Source organism: Trachemys scripta, chromosome 4, assembly GCF_013100865.1.
Source record: "Trachemys scripta elegans isolate TJP31775 chromosome 4, CAS_Tse_1.0, whole genome shotgun sequence".
Taxonomy (NCBI): Eukaryota; Metazoa; Chordata; order Testudines; family Emydidae; genus Trachemys; species Trachemys scripta.
The window spans coordinates 100,816,949-100,837,722 of record NC_048301.1 but is presented as its reverse complement, the minus strand read 5'-3'; the positions used below and the strand labels follow the sequence as shown (position 1 = coordinate 100,837,722).

The following is a 20,774-nucleotide window of genomic DNA, read 5'->3' as shown; positions in this document are numbered from 1 at the left end:
AGCAGACATCAGTTGTATACATTGGGATGAGAAGGAGTGAAAAACTTTTGCAGGCTAGCCCCAAAATGTAAAGGCTGGCTGTGTATCCCAGGATAATGACCTGGTTTTGTAGTACTTTACCACATTTTATTACGGTGGTGGGCAACTCCGAGCATTCAGGAGATCTTATATCTGTGCATGTCAGAAATTCAGTTGAGCCTCCATTGTACAGCACATAATATAATCAGCATTCTCAGTTCCCCGGCCTAAGACATGTCATGATGAGTTTGAGTACCACCACTTGCATACTTACACCGCATGATTTATTGCTCTATGGTAGTTCTCAGTGGACTATGAGGACATATGTTCTATACAGACACTACTGTGCACGATGATACGGTACTAAAAGGTTTAGGATCCAAATTCTGGATATGGTTCCTCCACAGTGTGGATTTATTATTAGTATTTAGTATTTCTATTGTGGTAGTGCCCAGAGTTGGCTAAGCACATTCCAAACACAATGGAAGATGATGATTGCCTGTAAAATAAAGAGTAGGGGAAAGGGATTCAACATACAGGAAAAAGTGACCAGTGTGATGAAAGGACCATGACTAATTAGTCACACTTCTTAAGTTAAAGATCACTGGTCCATCTAGTTAGTATCCTGTCTCAGAAACTGGCTGGTACAAGATGCTTCAGAGAAAGTTCAAGTATCCTTTTGGAATAATGTGCCCATAGCAGAAGTGTCTTTCTAACCCCAGATGGTTAATGGCTGTCTTGTGCGCTAAGCATGAGGTTTTAGATCTTTGTTTTTTCCCTCTTAACTAGTTGTAACTATGGATGTTCACATTACCCCTATAAATATCTAAACCTTTTCAGCCCCACTAAATTCATGGCTTCATTGAGTTCCAAAGCTTGGTTATGCTTTGTGTTTTTAACCCCTCACCCCACAGTCCCCCAAAATGATTCATATAATTGCATTACATTATTTTAGAACTTTGTGATGATATCAAGATACCCGTATTTTCAACCTAGCCCCATAAATCAGTTTGGGTTCACTCTAAACTTGTCATAGCTTCAATGAAAAGTTCGTGAACTGAGCAAACTTGGCTCAAATTTTGATGAAAAACTGGCCTGAAGACAGTTCACATTTTCATTGAAACCCTTTCAGCGATTCCACAAATAGTTTAAGTATGTTTAATGATCTTCATTGGCAAACTTCCTTAGAAACAAAAACCTGACCTGACAAAAACACATTTATTGTAAATAAATATTTAGAATAATCAGTTCACGTTATAGGTGACTATTCAGAACTTTTTGTATTTTATTCAAACCAGTTTTCGAAATCCAAATCAAGACCTGAGATTTATATCTCAATTTTTCTCTTACAAATGTATACATTTGTTTTTATTTATATTATAAAATAGGAACTGTATGTGTATTACTTTTTTGTTAATAATCTAAACAATCTTTTGTGTTTTATTGGGCATCCACTAGTATGGAATCAAAAACATTGTCCAACACAGAATTAACCCTTCTCATATGCAAAAAACAAATTAAAATGTATTCAATATAAACTGAATGCCATCAGAATTTCTCTGTGTAACATACAGGTACATTATAGTCCTTATCGACCTGAACACATCAACTATAATTCAGAAGCCTTAATAAAATTGCTTAAAATGTTTTGTTTTACAATGATATTTCAAAATTTTCAGTAAGAATAATTTATTGGCCTCCTTTTAATTTTACTGTGTACAGTGAATGTTACCAAGGAAAATAAACCACTGTTTGTTTTGTTTCTGTAATGTTCTGTTCTGTGTATATGGTCAAATTCTGCTCTGAGTACAACAATGTCCATATGAAATAACTCCACTAAGTTTACTGTAATCTTCTTCAAATCTGGCATAATTCCATTGTCCACTTATTCCAAATTTACACCATTATAATTGGGAGGAAAAACTTGACCTAGTGGATATTTTGCCTCATTAAGAACTGTAGGATTATTCCAAGGTGAGTAATATAAAATATTTCTTCCAATATATCCATTTTAACAGAAAATCCAAATACATATCTGTACAGTGGCTCAAAACTGTTCCTAAATCCAATGCAAAGAATTCAAAATGATAAAATATGCCCAATAATATACCTATACAAAATGGACAATCCTAAGCATTTAAAAATAGTGAATTAGGCCCCCAAAATCACAAAGTTGGCTTAAAAATCATGGGATTGGCATAAAATCTTTTTTTTTTTTTTTAATTTGTCTTCTGGTTAAACCTTTAGGCCTAGTCTACATGGGGAAATTGACTGGAATAGCTATTGCACAATAATTATTACACCAAATTATTCTGGAATAGTTCCTTTTATTCCAGAATAGCCCAAATGGAGAGCTATTGCATAATAGTGTATTCTGCAGTAGATATTCTGGTCGTTTTACCCATGTAGGTAAGGCTTTAGCATGCATTCTGTTCAGTTTTTTTCAAGACTTTCTCCATAACAGTGAAGACTAGAAACTTACCTAAAAAAATAATGAAGCTGAGATTCTCGTGCAATTTTTTTTTATTCTAGCAACTGCGGCTTTAGCACTAACACCAAATATTGTGAGACTCATGACAAAATCATGAGATTTGGGAACACAGCCTACCGTGGAAAATCTACAGCAAACAGGATTCAGAAATGTAAGTTTTAATGTTGACAACAGTACAATTTGAAGTATGGTTAAAAAGTCTCTTATTTAATAAGTGCTGTGACTTATAATCTATTATTACTGACACTTGTATTAAAAGAATAAACTTCAAATTTATTTTTGTACTGAATTCATTATTCAAAAGGTTGTTGTTCATTCTCTAGCTTTTTAAAAGGCCAGCTTTCATGGGAAGTTGCATCTGAAGTTCAAAAATAGTATGTATTTACAGTTGACTTCATTTTGAAAGCTTTTCCTGTTCATTCTTTCATATAGAATGTTGAACACATAATATTCACAGACCCTCATGATAATAGGCTCATTGGGACAGGGAAAGCATCTTTCTTGCTTGTTCCATTTGAGTTAATACATCTGGTTTGGGCTCTTGAGAAATCGGGTTGGTATGTGCAACCCCTTGTTAAAAGATGTCTAGATCCCATCCTTGGTGCCCCATCAAAAGTTATTATGAATTGATCCCTAAAAGCTTTTGAAGAAATTAGGTTTACTAATGTCTTAAGTTTATTTTAAAATAAATGCAAGTGTCATGTACGATCGTTATTTCTTATGTATGGTAGAGCTGTCAACCGCTAAAATAGGACAGATCTACATGTTAGGTTAGATTGGGAAGTGAAGCAGAAGCACAAAAGTTCTTCAAAAGGGATATGGAATATCTCCAGTGCCTTTCTTTACAAAAAAATCCACTAGTGTATGTCTTGGAAAGTAGAGTTTATAGCTTTCAATGGTAATGACTGGAAACATATTTTCAAGTAGACTCAAAACACTTGAAAAACAAAGATCTGTAGAGAATAAAGGAAGGATCAATATATGTGTGGTTTTTGGTTAACTACAGAATCTACCAAAGTGTTATGATTTTTCCAAATCACAAGACATGAATGCTATAGAAGAAACTCTGATTATTTCTAACTGAAAAAACAAAGGTACTTAAAACGATGACTATATTCTATTGAAAAAAAACCACATCAAAATTGCAATGTTCACTTTGTTTCTTGTAGAATTTAAGAACTTTGACATCATGATCCAAATACATAGTTTTCATCCTTGAACCATAACATGCTTAAATCTAGAGTTAATCCAAGAATTATATATTTACTATTGTGTATCAATTTTGAATATTAATTTATATCTGCTAATGCCTATCTCTTCAATTACAGAATATTTTAGTACGTTTTCAAATTTTGAAATGAAGATCCAGTCTGAAAACTAATGTATTCTTTTGTATCATATATGCTGGTCATATGCTTTAAAAGTCCTTCATTCAAGGTTGCACTGGAGGTTAGGTGAAGCCAAAGCTGCTACCAGTGAAATAGTTTAAATTTTTTATCATATAATTAATGTGAACAAGGAACAGTAAGGTTGTGTTTTGTGGAATTTTAAACCTATTCAGAAAAGCATATGTGGACCCAGAATGTTTAAGGTTCTTATTGTGTGTTTGATTTTGTCCTTTTCGGTAGTGAAAGTTCAGTTTCTTTTCAGCTCTATCAGCTTCCTCACTACTAATCTTATTATATCTCCTATGGCACTCCAGTCCTCCGTTCATATTCTTTCAGCTACTCAAATATTATTTTATTCTTCTCTCTTTCTTGCTATTCTTCCATTACTTTCCCAACTGCATTCAACAATGTATAGGGTTGATGTTCTCCTGGCTACTGTATTCTATCCACTCTTTTTTCTCAGCTTCTCCACTGCCATTTAATTATATTATCTTATTCATATTACTCTCATCCTCTCTCTCTGTTCCCACCCTCTGCTATCATTGTCTCTCTTAGCTTCATATGATCTCTGGTCTTAATATACAAACTGATAGATATATTCTATTGTATTCTGATTATCCCTGTGCTATGCTTCCCAGTTATAAACTATTGCCTCGTCTCCTTCACACACTGTGGCCTACTCTGACACCTCCTCCTACCCCTTCAGCCATCTGCTTCCTGTATTGTAACTCCAGTTTCCTCTCAGCTTCAGCATTCTGGATTTACTCTCACTACATTTGTTCCCTTTTCACCTCCTTCAGCTGTTTAGAGACACTCCTCCTGCTATCCTGCTGCTTTCAAGATCTTGTTCTTCTCTCATCTTCTTTCCCCTATGCTGCACTGAACTTCTTATAATTTCTTATATGATTCTGCAATCACTCCCCCATGCCAGCCAATTTTCTCCCTATCAGTCCTTGTCCCCACTTTACATTCTGCACAGGTATCTAGGACCATTGATGGGAGCAAGTTTTCTTCACTGTGAGTTCTCAATGCATTCAGAATTAAAATATTTTCCTTGATATAAGCTCCTGTGAGTGAAGAAACAACTCTTCTTATTTGGTGTCTCAGTGGGGTTCAATTGCTCATTCCAGCCCCCTCCCTATTCCCCCTATCTCAGCTTACAGCTGCAATCTTGCCCAGAATCTTCTTGATCAACCGTTGTGGTGGACTCCATCAGGACACTCTGGTCTAGGATTCAGTAGTATGCAAGAGCTCAAGAGTCAGCAGCCCTACTCATGAAACAAGTATACATTGAAGCCAAACAGCATTTATTGCTTCTGACCTACCACTTGACGAGGTACAGGCAGGATCACTCAGTGCTTTGAGGCCATTATTCCAGCAGATGGTCTACCTGTGACACTTGTAGCTGAGATAAGAAATGGACATCAGATGGCTAGGAGGTCTGTGGCTGAATCCAGAGAGCACAGGAAAGAGAGATCAAGCCAATGAAATAAAACATGGTCTTTTTGGAGTAAGAATGCTACATAACTCTTTTCCAGACTGTCCTTTCACTCTATGTATGCTTAATTTTGTCTAAACCAAAGAGGAAAAATTAGCTAGTGGCACATGATATCATAAAAAGATAAGTTCAAAGAATAACTATGCAGTTTGTAATGGATTTTCTGGGACTGTACTCCAGTAGGTGCTAGTATTCAGGAGGACAGAGTACAATACAATCGAATTTAGGCTTTTCTATAGCAACTGATATCATGTTGCCAATGCGGGGAGAGATAGTGTGGAACTTCCTATTTTCCTGTGAGTTGAAAAGAGCAAATTTGTAATTCCTGTTCTGGCTGTTAGTTCTGTGAATGAGATGGTAGTTTAAGAGAATCACTTTTGTCATTGCTGGTCTAAAATTGCACCTCCCGCCCCAATCTTCCTAGACCAAACGCTACTCATAACCAAGGAAAAAACCTCATCATTCTTTAAGATGCTGAGGAACACCAGCAAAACCAAAAATCTGCCAGGAAGAGAAACTCCAGCCCAGGCTAAAGAACAGAGAACTGGCAGCAGCATGGATGTTCTCATTCTGCAGATGCATGTATGGAATCGTGCCCTGAACTTACAGAGCTCATCAAAGACATAATTTGCTTACAAGTGGAGATGTACTTATTCAGACAAGAAGTGGCTGGGAAGTTCAAAGGAGTGGAAAAATACTGTCTGAAATGAGACAATTAAACCCCCCTGGACCTGAATGGATGAAGTTAAGCAGTGCATGCAGTAAAATATTACAAAGATTACCTAGAGCCTGGAGTGCTATATTCAGTCTGCTGCTCTATTTAGTCCACAGCTCTTGCTTTCAGGATCTGAGGTTGGCCCTAGTTTGGAATGAATGGGGCTCAGATCTTTTCTTTTCTTCACTTAGCTTCTTAAACACAATCATTTATTTCTGTTGGTGTATCTGCTTTTCTAGTAATGGAGTTTATTTCCATGAATAAAGTCTTCATATGGTTTTGTAAGACGAAGATGGGGGTTTCAGGTTATTAGGTGTCTATCTAGCTGAAAGGAGTCCAACACCACTTTGTTGTACAAGAAGGGCAATCATGAAGATCTGAATGAACTATCATCCAATGTGCCTGCTCTTGCATGTCTACAAGCTGTTCACCAAAATAATAACAAACCGACTCTCACAGAGTGCAGGCAGGTTTTTGAAGGAATTTCAGCACAATGGACCATATTTTCACTATAAACCAGCTATTGGAACGCTGGTTTATACTAATTCCCTTTATGCATTGCCTTCATTGATTATGAAAAAGCGTTTGACAGCGTAGAGATCAATGCAGTGTTGAAAGCTCTTGCAGAGGAGGGCATCAACACAAACTACATCAAACTATTAAAGGAAGCAAATTCTTAGTGCACTACAGATATAACTCTGTTTGACCACTCCCCTTTGTGTGAAACAAGGAGACACTGAAACTCTTCACAGCCTGCCTTGAAATATTAATGAGGTGGATGAATTGGAAGGGTAGAATCAACATCAATGGAGAGCAGTTAAACCACCTCAGATTCGTGGACAATATTGTGTTGATTGCTGAAAATACTCTCAAACTACAGAAAATGCTGCGAGAACTCAACACAAAAAACAGCCAAGTTGGACTGAAAATGAACCACTCCAAAACAACATTTATGTGGTGTGATGCCTTGCCAAAAGCCCAAATAACAGTCAAGGGAGAAAAAAATAGAAGAAGTCAAGCAATACGTCTATTTGGGCCAAGAAATTAACGTGTGGCACAATCAGGAAGGTGAACTCTTGCAAAGAAATAAAGCTGGTTGGCGCACATTCAATTCTATCAGAGATGTCCTCCAAGGAAAAATCAATCATGCAACATGCACCAACCTTTTCAACTCAACATTACTTCCGGCAATGTTGTATGGCTGTGAAACATGGGTGCTGATGAAGATAGAGGGGCAGCAACTGTCTGTCACAGACAGAGCGACAGAAAGAAGACTTCTGGGGATTTCAATCCATGACTGAGTTCCCAGTGAAGTTATCAAACAGAAAAGTGGAGTGCAGGACGTCGCTGAAAGCAGGTACAGTAAAATGCGATGGGCTGGGCATATATCGAGGCTCACTGACAATCGATGGACTGCAGCTTTCACCGAGTGGTACCCTCGGGAACTGAAACGACCATGCAGCCAACCTCCAAAGAGATGGGAAGATTTCATCATGAAAAGACATGGCCACACATGGAGAAGGAAGGCTAGGATAAAAGATAAATGGAATATATGTTGTGATTGGCGCAATCTACATGAAGGCTGAAGGGACCGATCAATCAAGGTGTCTATTGGAGGATGTCCCACAGTATTGCTGCACCCCAGCCCAATGGTGTCCTTAGCAGTGGGAGAGTGTAGGTTTTTTGGGTGGATAACTTCCAGCAGGGTTTTCAGATACCTAGATGAGAATTACTTTCTGAGCTGATGATTTCAGGTGTGGTTGAGTTTAGTTAAATTCGAAGCTTTAAAAGGGGCTGAGCTATGCTAATGAGTGTGAGAAAGTATAGTTTGCTGATGAGAAGCTGAGAGAGAGAGTGTGGAGACATAAGTCATCCTGTTTATGATGTTTTATTTAATTGTGTGTCTATTATGCATGTGTGTGTTTATATAGAGTTTACAGATAGCTGAACTACATGACCATAATGTGGTGAGAGACTAATGGTTAATATTACTTTGGTTGAACAACAACCTAAAATGCCCGAGAGATATTGCTATCCTTGGTTACTTGTGAACATTTCTCCAGCAGTTCACACCCATCCACAAAGAATTTCCTTGTGTTTAAAAGAATAATCTTCTGTTTTAAAGAACCTTACAATCTAGTTTCTCTTTCTAGTTCCCTTATGAATAGCTAGGACTATGTCTTCTTCCAACAATTTTGAAGTAGAGGGACACATTGCATTTTAATTGTTACTCTCTCCATTCTATTTGTAAGAGTTCGAACTTCTTACTTTTATATATGCATGCTATCACCCTGCCAAAGAAATTACTCCACTGCATTAGGGTAAAAGTCTCAGTAATACACATTTTCTTGTCAATATAAAGCTTTCCTGAACCCATTTCTTATCTTTGCTTCCTTGAGCGAGAGTGCTGCTTTTAGTATATACAACTGTGATCTTCTCACCTGACAGTTTAAAAATAACTTGGCAGATGTTTTATTTTTTGTGGTGATGTACGAAGTATTTCTATGCTTAAAACTTAAAATTAACTAAGCAATGTGCCAAGGTATGTCTTTTCATACTGGACTTCTGGGAACAGCATTATATGGCCCAATATGCTACTGATATGTAATGGGATATAGTTTGTATATAACTATGCTGGTGTGGTCAGAGTTGAAGCTTTGCATTATAATGTAGATATGAGGAATCTGATGTGCGCATTGCATTAATGTATGTGTTGGAGGTGCATGTATTTATAGAGGGATAGTGTCTGTCAGTGAAAGTGGGGAATGTGGTGAATGGGGGTTAAATTAGATGGACCCTGTAAGTTCAGTCTGTCTCCTGGATGATTTTTTACTGTATTTAAAACATATTTTAATATTATATAAATAATTACTTACTATTTCTTATTACATTATGTGAAGTACAGCAATACTAAGGCCCTGTCTATAGGAAATCGAGCACTAAGGAGTTGTCTCCATGGGTCAAATCATGTCTTAAAAAGCTTCTTAAACATGATTTCAACCCAGTTGTAGCCAAACCAGGATATAACATGCTCTAGTCAGACAGTGTGGATGGGGACAATACATGTTAGATCCCATTTTGGCCACAACTCTGCTTAAATCAGGTTTAAGATCAATTGTGAATTGTGGTTTGCCTTATGTAGATAGGGTCCTTAACCAGTTTGTGAAAGAAAGCGTTAAAATCCTGCACTAGAAGATGGACAGGGCAAGACAAGTGGAGGAACCACCTCAGAATAATAGGAATACAGTGTTGCCTTAACTCACATCTCCCATAATAGGGAGTGGTCTGGTGGAGCACTGGGAACTCCTGGAGCCATTGAATCTGAGGGAGCACAATGTCTTCTGGCGGACAGGTGAGTGTGGCTGATTTTCCAACCTCTGACAGGAAGTTGTATGCTTCCTCCCTAGACCAGCCTGTAAGGAGAAGGCACAACAATCATTTTCTCACCCTTCCTTGCTTACTTGCTGGCAGTTGGTTGCAGTGTGAGCCTTCTGAAGTCTTTCATTTAAGAGAGTGCAAGAAGTGCCTAATCCCATTGCAGGGAAAGGAAATGGGAAAGGAGGCTCATTGTACCCTCTCTGTTATCTTGCCCTCTTTCTATCTCAGCCCCCATTTCTCTTCCTGTTGTTTCCCCCATTCCTTTCCCTTCCCAATGTGTTACCCTGTATTTCTCTCCTTCCTGTCTGTTCCCCACCAGTGGTGATGGGGGGACATTTCTTTCACAACCTGTCTTTCCTAAAGTCCTGAGAAAGATGAGAACTGGAGTCAGAGCACCCTGTCACTATAGCAATAAGCTGACAGATAGAGGTTTGATGCTGTCATTGGCTTGGTGGGAGTCATTGGCTGATTGCCCTTTCTACTTCTGTTGCTTTTTGCCCCATTCTGCATTTGTTATACCAGTGAGCGTAAGGCAGTGAGAACAGAGAGAAGGGATTATGAAATCTAACAGCCTTGCTCCTGCACAACACAGCAGCCCCTAGCCATTGGAGACCCCCACCTCAAAATAAAAGAAAATCAAGAGAAGGATAATCTAACTATCACTTCCCAAGACTGGCTTTAAAAACTGCAGCAGCCATCAATCTGGACAGTTGGGAGGCATAGTCATACAATGAGTTATTGGGAATAGACTCCAGGAATACAGTACTACTGTCTAATCATGAGCTGTAACAAACATACTTCCTCTGCTAAGAACTTTTGTAAATAAGCTTTAAAAGAGAGAGAGAACTTGAACCTCGTCAGTGACAATAGCTGGTAGCTACAAAGAAACTTTCAGTGTTAGCAGTTCAGGAATGCAGAGAGTTGTTTCAGTGAGAGAACAGGAGTTAGTTCTGGCGTTTAGTAAGCACCTCTTGAACTAAAGTTCACTAATGAGTAATTCAAAATAGCTGGCATATTATTGGCCAGATCTGAATTTGCTATCAAGCATTGATATTGATGCCTGTTAGCAATGATATAATTAGTAACACTAGATCTAGGTTTTATGTAAGTCATCTCTCTTTCAGTGCTTAGGAGATCCTTTCCAGTATTATCAAGCACACTTACAGTATGCCTAAATGTTAAGATGTTTCAAAATGATTCACATTTCTTTGAACATAAAGCATTTTCTGCATGGTTTTTAAACTGGCTTGGAAAAAAATGTGCTTAAGTTTTACCCAATTCTCCATTTTTGCAGCAGTCCAGATCAACAAATGTGCAACATTTAAAATAATGGTTCGAGGGCATGGAAAATTGCTGTGGAAGTCAAATTCTCTTTGTTTAAAAAATAAACCAAGAGAATATATCCTCCTGTAAATTTGCAAAACTCAGAACAATCTACTTAAAGTTAGAGAAACAAGTACAGGAACAAAAAAGACAGCTTAAATATCTTATTTTATTTTTTAATCTCCTAGCCTCACAAAATATCTCTATTCCTGATGGCTTGTCCTCTCCAATATGACAACTGACTATAACAAATACAAATAGAGGGTCACCTTTGCTTTTCATTTGATTTTTAAAGGGCGAAAGGTACAGGGTTTGCAGCCTTTTTCAAATTAATCTAGAGAGGCTGGATGAACAGAGTAGGACATCTCCAGCTAAGAACTGGATGTGGCTTTAATTTTAGGCAAGTCATTTTTTTGTGGGTGTATAAAACTGGATCGCAGGGGGCATGTTATCTGCATGCAAGTTTCATTGAATTCAGTGTATGACGTGTGCACGTTTATCTAAGAGTAGAACATGGCCCCAGAAGCTCTAAGTGGTTAACATACCACTTAGAAAGATAAACACTATTCATTTCAGTAGCATGTGGTAAGGAATAATTGTAATTTAACATACTTGAACCAAAGTAATTACCTTTCCAGTGTTTCCACAGTATGAAATTATAGTCCACAGTAATTTAGAAATATTAATTCTTTCAGGCTACTGACGTGAGTGGTGTATTTGGAATACATTGTGCAGGCTGAGGAAAAAATAAGTTTTACATCCTTGTGCTCTGTAATCTGACTTCCTTTTCAAATACTTTACCTCAGAACTGCTGGTCAGAGACTGGCTTGTAGATAAGGAGAAATTGACTTTCAACCTCTTTGTGCATATATGGGAGGTGCTGCAATTTTTGTTTGTATTTTGTAAGTTTCCATGTATGCAAAACATGAATGTTCCCAAGATAGTCTTTCTTCCCATTTCTTTCTTGGGATTTTTTCCTGTTTCTGTATCTTCTTATTGAAAAAGATCAGTTTTGCATGGAGAATGTCATTAATAATGAAATGCAGTCTGTGTGCTTTTTAAAAGTCTATTTCTTGCTTATAAATAAATGGTAATTTGTTTTAAAGCGTCATTGCACACAGTGTTCAGCCAGTTCTCATGCATTCGATTATTTTAAATAAATGTACCATAAATGGAACAAGTTCTTTCTAATTTGCAAATGATATGCAACATTTTTCAAAAAAAAGAAAAAAGAGAGGAAAAACTGTAAAATTTGTTCTTAACTACATCTCATTAATGTGAAGCTGTTCAATGACCTGTAAAGATTAAAGAATTAGTGAATTGGTAAAATTATCAGAATGAAAAATCTGTATAATTTTGATTTCAATTTAAAAATCTGCTAAACAGTCTTTGGGCTTTAGAAAAGGATATTACTTTTTAATATCTGTTCCCACAAATGTCCTGATATCATTACAAATGGACTGAAATAAAGGCAACAAATAGTATGTTTAAATGTATAGTGTTACAACAGTCTGTTTAAGCTGATGATTTTTTCTTTTCATTAAAACAACTGAAGACATTTAATTAAGTGACCACTCTGCTAAGTGGAGCAAAAATTAATATACATAAATGAATTTGTGGGTGGGCAATGATGCATATTTAAAAATATTCTTCAAATGAGGAGCCAAAGAGAAAGAAAACAGTTTAGGAAGAATGTTCTTAAAGACTGTTAGATAATTAATTTTAAATGTCTGAGATACATAGGGTCTACTCATTGGCAGTACTTGAACTAAACATTGTGACACAATTGCCTTTCAAATACTGGGCCATAGTATTGTAAATGAGTGGGAGAATGACTGCCATCAAAGCTCATCTTGACCAGAAAAATCTGTTGATTGAATATAACACTGATAATAACATGCTGTCTAATATGCTGAAAATGATATGTTGAGGCATGGGTCATCAATGCTAGAATTTGATTCAGACGTGCCTATGGTGATGAGCCCATAAGCAAAAGCCAGACTCACTATGGCAAGAGTCCATATTTCTGCATGAAAAACAAATATGGGCTTAAGGAAGACTCCTTTGACACTCGTACACTATTTTATGCTCATGTAATCTCGTTCACCAAGTATATCCAGTTGAGGCATATATATTCAGCCTTAATATTGAGCAATTGAAGGAAGAAAGCAAAAAATAGAAGAGCGAGCATTCTGCCTTAGAGTAGAAACTGGAGTGAATTGAACCCAATACCTCTCTAGAATATTTTGTTGCAGTCTATATGGCTGGCCATATCCTTTTTTGGGCATATATTTTCTAGAACATGTTCTTTACAGATATTTTTTGAGGTTCTTTTTTAACCATCGTTCCATTAAAACGGGGAGATTTAAAGAGTTATTTCTCCATAGTTACCGCTTGAAGTTTTAACGTCATTCTTACTGGCAGTTGATTGGACAGATTTGGCCTGATTCTCCATTCTCCACTCTGCTCTAGTATAATTGACTACATAAGTTACAGGACAATGGAGAATCAGGCCCATTGCATCTTACTTCTAAAGTTCATGGAAAAAGAAATCTGCAATAGGTAGCAGCAGTGGCATGAGGATCCCAAAGCTGAGCTATTTCTATTTAGGATGCAAAAGCAGTACTGCAATTAGCATTGGATTGCTCCCCCCCCCCCCCCCCCCCCAAAAAAAAAAAGTGGTGGTGGTGTTTGGAAGGTGGATGGAGGAATTAACCAACCAATGGCAGAGGAGGAATGCTAAAGTCTGGTTGTATAGTAAAAGCTCCTGCATCCAATGTTTTGGTGTGCTATTTTTGTTTTTGTTTTCAGATTCTTCCCTGCATTTGAAGCTGCTGGTGTATAACAGGTACACTTATGAAATTGCATTGTAGCGTCTGTATTAGAAGGACAATTGCATAATTTGGTATACAGTAATGTAGGAGTTTGTCAAGGTTTTCATAGCATAGACCACATATTAATCTTGACTCAGGCCTCTAGGCAATATCACAAGAAATAAGAGGGAGGTTGTCTTGTGGATGACCTTGCCTCTCAATTGCGATATCTTAATAGCCTCTCTGCAACAACTATAGAACGTGTTTACATGGAAAAGTAATATTAGGAAAATGTTAATATATTTTTATCATTTACTGTAATTTAACAGTGGTAAACAATGGAGAAAGCCAGTATCATGTGACCAGCCAGTTATCTGCAGTTAAACAGCAAGTGCTGCATAGACAACAGTTTAAGAACTGTTTAAAAGCTGAAATCCTCATGTGTTCACATGACTCCAGCAGTCTGGGTTCCAGGAATAAGGACCCACCCTTAGCCTGCTTACCTGCTAGCTTAATCCCCACGCAGTCTAATGAACACAGCTAGGCTCCAATTAAGCCAGCTGAGGGGATCAGCAGCAACAAGGTGCTGGCTGCTCAAAGCTTTCGTCCCTGGCTGTGATAGCTCCTGTGCCTGCTTGTTCAATCTTGTTCTTGCCCTGCCTCACTCCAGCTCCCCTGGCTCTCACCCTTGGCTCTGGCATCTGGCCTCTGATTCCGGTTCTGATCCTTGGTTTTGATTCCTGGCTGTCTACTCTAATCACTAGGTACAACTGCCCTCTCCTGGTCTTAAGAAGTAAAAAAGGGTGAAGTCCTGACTCCACTGTAGTCAAAGGCAAAACTCCCTTGGACTTTTCTAGAGCCAGGATTTCACTGTAATTATCATGAGAACTTGTGAGAAAATTGTGAGAATTTGCAATACTGTAATATAAACATCTTGTCTTGTGTATTACAGACACCTGCCATAGCCTCCCTTTCAATGTTCTTCCAGAGATGAGCACAGAAGTAAGAAAACTGCAATGTTCTTACACTCTTGATCATCCACTCACCACTTCCACCATAAGGAAGCTTTAACTAGAATGAAAGAGAGGAACAATATAGAGGGTCCTTTCCCAACTGCTTGTATGTCATGTTCTAACAAATAGCAGTTGGCAGTCTGGTGATGTCCAGGTTCAGTCTAACTCCCATCACTACTGAAAAATTCTAAATTCTAGTATCACCCATAGCATTTCATTGGTGAGCTCACTTCAGTAATGAGAGGGCACTTTGGGGAGTACAAAAGCCTAAGTCCCGGAGGCCACACACAAAACAGGGCAGCCACAGTTTTTTTAACTATTTTTGCTAATAAACACATGCAGCAGTAACTGCCATAACTTAATTACTGCAAAGCAGCTTGAAACCACTAACTTAACACTGCATAAACAAGACATAAAAACAACCTCACCAGGAATATCACCCCTCATTCTTGGGCTTGGTCCCACTGAAGTCAATGGCATGAAATTAATGGGAGGAAGGTTGAGCCCCTTGTGCACCTACTGGGTTAGGACTTCAATGACTTGTGCCCAGGAAACCCCATTTCCTTGTAGCTTCTGCAGTTTCATTTTCATGATACTTCACAAAGGTTACTCTTTCCAACTAAAATGCAGGAGTGAGTTTGTTTTTTAACTTTATACATGAGGGTCTCGATAGTCACCTCTCTAACTAGTGCCTAAAATAGTTAGGTCCTCAACTCCCACTGATTTTTGAAAACCCCCTTCCTTTGTCTTTTTAATGATGTACCCCTTTGTCCTGGACAGACAGTAAGAAAGACAAGATGCAAGGGATGTGGTTTAACTAGGTTACGACTTTATTAACTCATCTGGGAATAAGCAATACATCCTATATTGCAAGATTGTTGTTTCCACCTGTTTGAGGAGGGCTGCTGTCAGACCCACTTTTCTAGCCCTGCTCTGAACCCATTGCTGGGAGCCTGATGCTGTCCCCTCATATGAGGATCAAGGGGGACTGAGGAAAAAGGGTTGTCTCCCACTGTACCTGACACTAGGAACTCCAATTTCCCCTCCCTCAGCTTCCTGGGCATACTTTCTCCCAAGTGCACTTCCAACTCCAGTTTCATTGGGGAACTAGACCACCTATAGAATGATACCTGCACTGGACCGGGAAAACACTGCCACGTTGACAGCTTGAACCAAACCTACCTCACCAGGTCCTGGATTTGCTCAGGGGAAGGTGGAAAAACCCACCCCACTCTGCCTAATCTGGTGGTGAAGGAAAAATTTATTCCCAGCTGCCCAAAAGGTGACTACTGCAATGCCACAGCAGATCATAAAACCCAGTCTTACTTTGATCCCAAGCATGGGTGCTACTGCTCTGGGATGAAGGGGGGCTCTCACTGTCTCCTCTTAACCCAAAGGAAGGGACATCTGAGCCAGGGGTGGACTGGAAGAGGCTGAGGTGGCACACGGGCACCTGCGGGAGGAGGTATATTTATACCCTGTTCCATGTGTGAGTCAGGCTCTGCAGTGTTCATTGTTCACAAGTAAAAAATAGGTTTTCTCCAGGTAGGGAAAACCTCACGAAACTGCACTGGTAAGGACTGATATATTAGCCTTTTATATTGTGAACATTTTACCTCTTTCATTTTTCCTTTTGAAAGCTTTTGATATAGTGTTGAACAAAAGGCTCTTATAATTATGTGCAAGGTTTGCAAGTATTGTATGTAGGATCAACTACTTGAGCTGATGAAGAATTGGCTTTGATACTGGAGACAGAGGGGTACTTGTGAGATGAATCAGTTCTGGATAGAAGGAGGTGGAGAGAAGTGAAGTACCACAAGGATCAGCTTTAGGACTAATTTAATTCATTTTATATATTAATGACCAGAAAGGAGGAACATGTAGTAAGAGGATTAAAGCTGCCAGAGATACAAAAGTTGGGGGCAGTCAAAATAAAGAAACAGGGCAATGTAATTAAGAATGACTTGGATAGATTAGGAACATAGGTAGGGAAGCAGTTTACACAACTCAGTGTCTAGAAACATAAGGTTAGAGACAAAAATGGAAGAGGAATGGGCCACTGCAGTTGTTTAAATGGTTGTACAGAAAATGTTGAAAAGCAGAAGTGTTTGGGAGTTTTGATAGTTCGTATAACAGTATCAGAAAAATGCTTAGATGCATTAGGAAGCCCACTCCCTTTTAACATTTTGGATCATAATAACCTAAAACTGCTGCTTTTTAGCTGGCAGGGTGTGTTCCCGTTTTAGATTTCATTACTATTAATACTTAGCAGTAGTATTATGGTAGCACTTAGAGGCCACAGACCTGTTGTGCTAGTTGCCATAAAAGCGTATAAAAAAGGAGTTTCCTGCCCTTTATAGTCTAAGTAATTTGTGTTTTTATCATGTAAAGAGAATAGAAATAGATACTTTAAAAAATATATTGATGCACGAGATAAAACAAAAAACAAAAGCTAACCAACCAAATAAAATCAAACCAATAAAACCAAATCTCCCCATACTCCTCACAGAATGAAAAATACACTCTAAATATGTGTGATTTTCAGATAACATTTTATTTTACATAAATGGATTTTACGTAGCAATAAATATGATTGGAGATAACATTCTGAGCTCTTGGTACAGCTCCTCTTGTGTGTCTCAGTTCCACTGAAGTACTTCAGAATACACAAGCAAAATTTCCAAATCAGGATATAGGGAATGTAATTTATTACTAGGGCATGATCTCTTCAGAGTCCTCTTGCTGGAGTATCTATCCCCCACGTACATGGCATCAGCTGAAGATCTATTTTACCCTGTGTCCAGAGATCTTGCCAAAATTTGACTCACTAAGTTAGTGAATGTGAAAGTGAGTGAAGATACAAATATCAGTATATGGAGTACCAATTAATGGTGGCCCCCTCTAAAGGTGATACCATAGATATTGTGCTCATCTCACATTGAAGTAATAATTCAATATTAAAGGTGAAAAGGGGCACCCTTGACAAGTATCTTGACCTAGTGAATGGACCACAGAGTTAGCATAATTAATCTATGTCTATGTGAGTGAATAAACAAGGCTACAATCAGTGTAGCACCTCTCAAACTCGTTTTTCTCCGTTACTGTGAAGTAGTAACTTCTTTCAATCCAGTCAAAGGCTACAGCATGTCTCCTTTTGACCAGGCAAAATAAAACAATTTTAACACTACTTGGAAATTAATGGAGGAGAATTCTCCCTTTGACAAAGCCAATTTGATCTTTTTGTATAATGTTATGCATTTAGGTCTGAAGCCTAGAAGGGAGAATCCTTGCAAAAATGTTTACATTAGTATTTAACAGGGCAATTGGTTTATATGAGAATCACTCAGCTGGGGACTTGCCCCCTTTAGGGATTAGGGCAAAAGCTGCTAATTACATGGCTTCAGGGAATCTACCAATATCCAGTGGTTTCTGATACACATTCATTAGAAGAGGCAAATATTTTTTCAGAGACCACCTAATAAAAGTCACTTTAAAAAACACCTGTACTTCTGGTTGTTTTGGACTTCAGTATGTCTAAGGTTTTCCTTTATATCAGCTATTGCTCAGAGAACTGGTTGGGAAAATGTTTTGGTTGTTTTCTTCTGCAGAAAATTTTGACTTTTCATTTGAAAATAAACAAAAGTTCTCCAGCCAAAACTTTCAGTTTTCAGTCAGAAAGTTTTCAATGAAAACTCAATTTTCCACAGAAAAGAGACACTTTTGGGGGGGAAAAAGTCAAAACCCCAATCATAAAACAATTTAGATGACATTTTTTTGACCAGCCCTAATTTCATGCAACTCCAAAGCTGGTCTTTGGAGCATAGTTCTTTGCCCTAGTTGGACTTGGAATGAGGGAATCTCAGGGAAGTGGGGGAGGGGTTTACAGGCTTTCTCTACAAGCCAAAATTGCAATAGATAGCTGCTCGTTTGTGACATTTCAAATATGTAATTTCAGTAATGCACAATGTCAAGCTAGACGGGGATTTGTACCTCAATCTTAGGGGGAAAAACAAGCCTTGGATTTTTGTAAATATTGAAATTTCAAGGACTTGAAAATCACATTGAAACTGACGAAACATTTAATGTGAAAGTCTAGGGAAAAAAAACTAATTTTGCCCAGTAGCCTTAGTTGCCCAGCACTACAGAGCATGTGAAAGATTAGCAGGCTAGGTGTCCATATCTTGAGCTAATTTTATACAAAGGGAAGAGCACTAGCAGCAGTAAAATGTGGAAGTGGGAAGATTTCATCTTATTCTCTGGAAGAAGTTAAGAAGGCAGTGCTGTTGTACATTTTCTTCTAGGGCCAAAGAAGATGACAATGATTTTCAAAACTATGCAAAACCAAATTTAATCAGGAACCCAAAAGATGGATGCTTCTTTATCCTTCTTCCCTCTTTAACTTACATTTCAGTGGAAGTGATACTTATGCAGGTACAGAAGATCAAACAGTGTAGTCTTGTGCAACTCTAGTGTAATCCCAAATTCAAAATTTAGGCACATGGCACAAATTAGATGCAGATATAATCACAAAACATATATGCCATGTATTAGATGGGAGTGTGATGATCCATTTCAGCTACGTCATATTAGGCAGGGATTGTTTTGGGGTGATTCAAATCTTGAAGAAAAATATTTACTTTTTTCCTCTTAGCTGCTCCTATTTTACTTGTTTTCCCTATAATCTCCTCCTTTGCAGTGATGGAGATACGAGTGGGATTAGAACTAGCACAAAACCCAGATTTTAGTTTTGCTAATATTTTCCTACAATGCCTCAGTTTCTATCCCTTGATAACACTCCTACTGTGGGAAATAAGGTCACATAACCCATTGGTACTTGTTTCACAATACTTGCTGATGAGGAGCATTTTGCTATTCTCACATCTCTCTACCAACCCCCACCTTGCTCTGCCCCCTGCTAATAACAGCTAGTCCAAATTTCCCAGATTAATCTGATGTGCAAGGAACAGTGATGTAAACTTGAAAATTAAATGTACACAAAAGCAGAGGTTTGAGAATGGAAGACATACATTCTATTTGGTTTGCTGTATGACAGATAGACTCGTAAACAGATACACAGCCTTGCCCATAGCCACTGTATTCCACAAACCCTTTGAAATATTTCAGTTTCATGTCTGTGCTAATTAAAGAGCAATGACCTTCTCATTAGCACCAAGAGGGCTGATGATGATTGTTCCCCGTTTTTCTTAATGGATGCAAGCTACATGCATGATCTTGGAATATCAAAGCAATTCTCCAAGATATTTATTAGAGTCAAAATTATGAAAACACATAGCAAACCTTTAGTTTGAATTACAAGTGTTAATATATGCAGAACCAAATGAATAGCTCAGCTTTCTTCCTCTCTTGTATCTTAAATTTTTCATTACAAATTTCCAGGGCTTCAAAGTAGCATCTCACAGTCGGTCCCCTTTTTTCTCTCTCGCATGACAAAGAGCTGTCAAAAATTGTTCCTGTGTTTGTTAGTATTTTTCTCTTTTTTCTCTCATCTAAATGTCAAACAACTTAGCTTAAATAAAGCACAGCATTCTTCATCTGGTGCGTTTCAAAAGAAAAACAACACCACAGAAGGCGTCTAAAAAGGCCCTAATTAATGTTTCTCATTGATTTTGTTTTAGTGTGATGTATTTTATGAAAAAAATATGAATCCAGAAGGCACTCTCATTAAAATCATTAGCAGCTCAATGTTAGCTGAAAACAGCTCATTCTTTGGTGCACTGTAGTGCTTAAAAGCATGTTCACACATACAGCTCCTTATTTAACATCAGAAGCTAGTGCTAGCTGAAAACTAACATTAGGTTTGTCAGGTACTATTGAACTATGATGAACACAATGCACAAAAGCTCTATCAAGGTGAATAATATGAATATAGTGTTGCTGTATCATGCATACCTTTTCAGGCTGTCTTTCATGCATACAAGCATAAAAATGTAACCTCCAGACACTAATTTCTACGTTAGCCATTTGAACAATAGTAACAGTGAAAAGAAAATGAAAAAAAAAAATAATTTGGGTCTGGTGACTGCCTAGTATGTTCAAATAGGCTCAGGAATATTTCAGCAATAAGACCCAACTGGTTTCTTTATTTAGGCAAGCGTTTTAAAGTTAGGTGCCAAAAC

General features: G+C 37.9%; 1 long non-coding RNA gene across 1 annotated transcript in view; it reads left to right on the top strand.

The window, feature by feature from the left end:
• Positions 1 to 2,487: 2,487 nt before the first annotated feature.
• The window catches only part of LOC117876816, a 40,173-nt gene continuing 21,886 nt past the window's right edge, over positions 2,488 to 20,774 (top strand). Inside the window, exons 1-5 of the long non-coding RNA XR_004645555.1 lie at positions 2,488 to 2,660; positions 3,838 to 3,891; positions 9,388 to 9,462; positions 13,623 to 13,659; positions 14,577 to 14,626. This is a non-coding gene — a long non-coding RNA (uncharacterized LOC117876816). The remainder of the gene's footprint in view (positions 2,661 to 3,837; positions 3,892 to 9,387; positions 9,463 to 13,622; positions 13,660 to 14,576; positions 14,627 to 20,774) is intronic.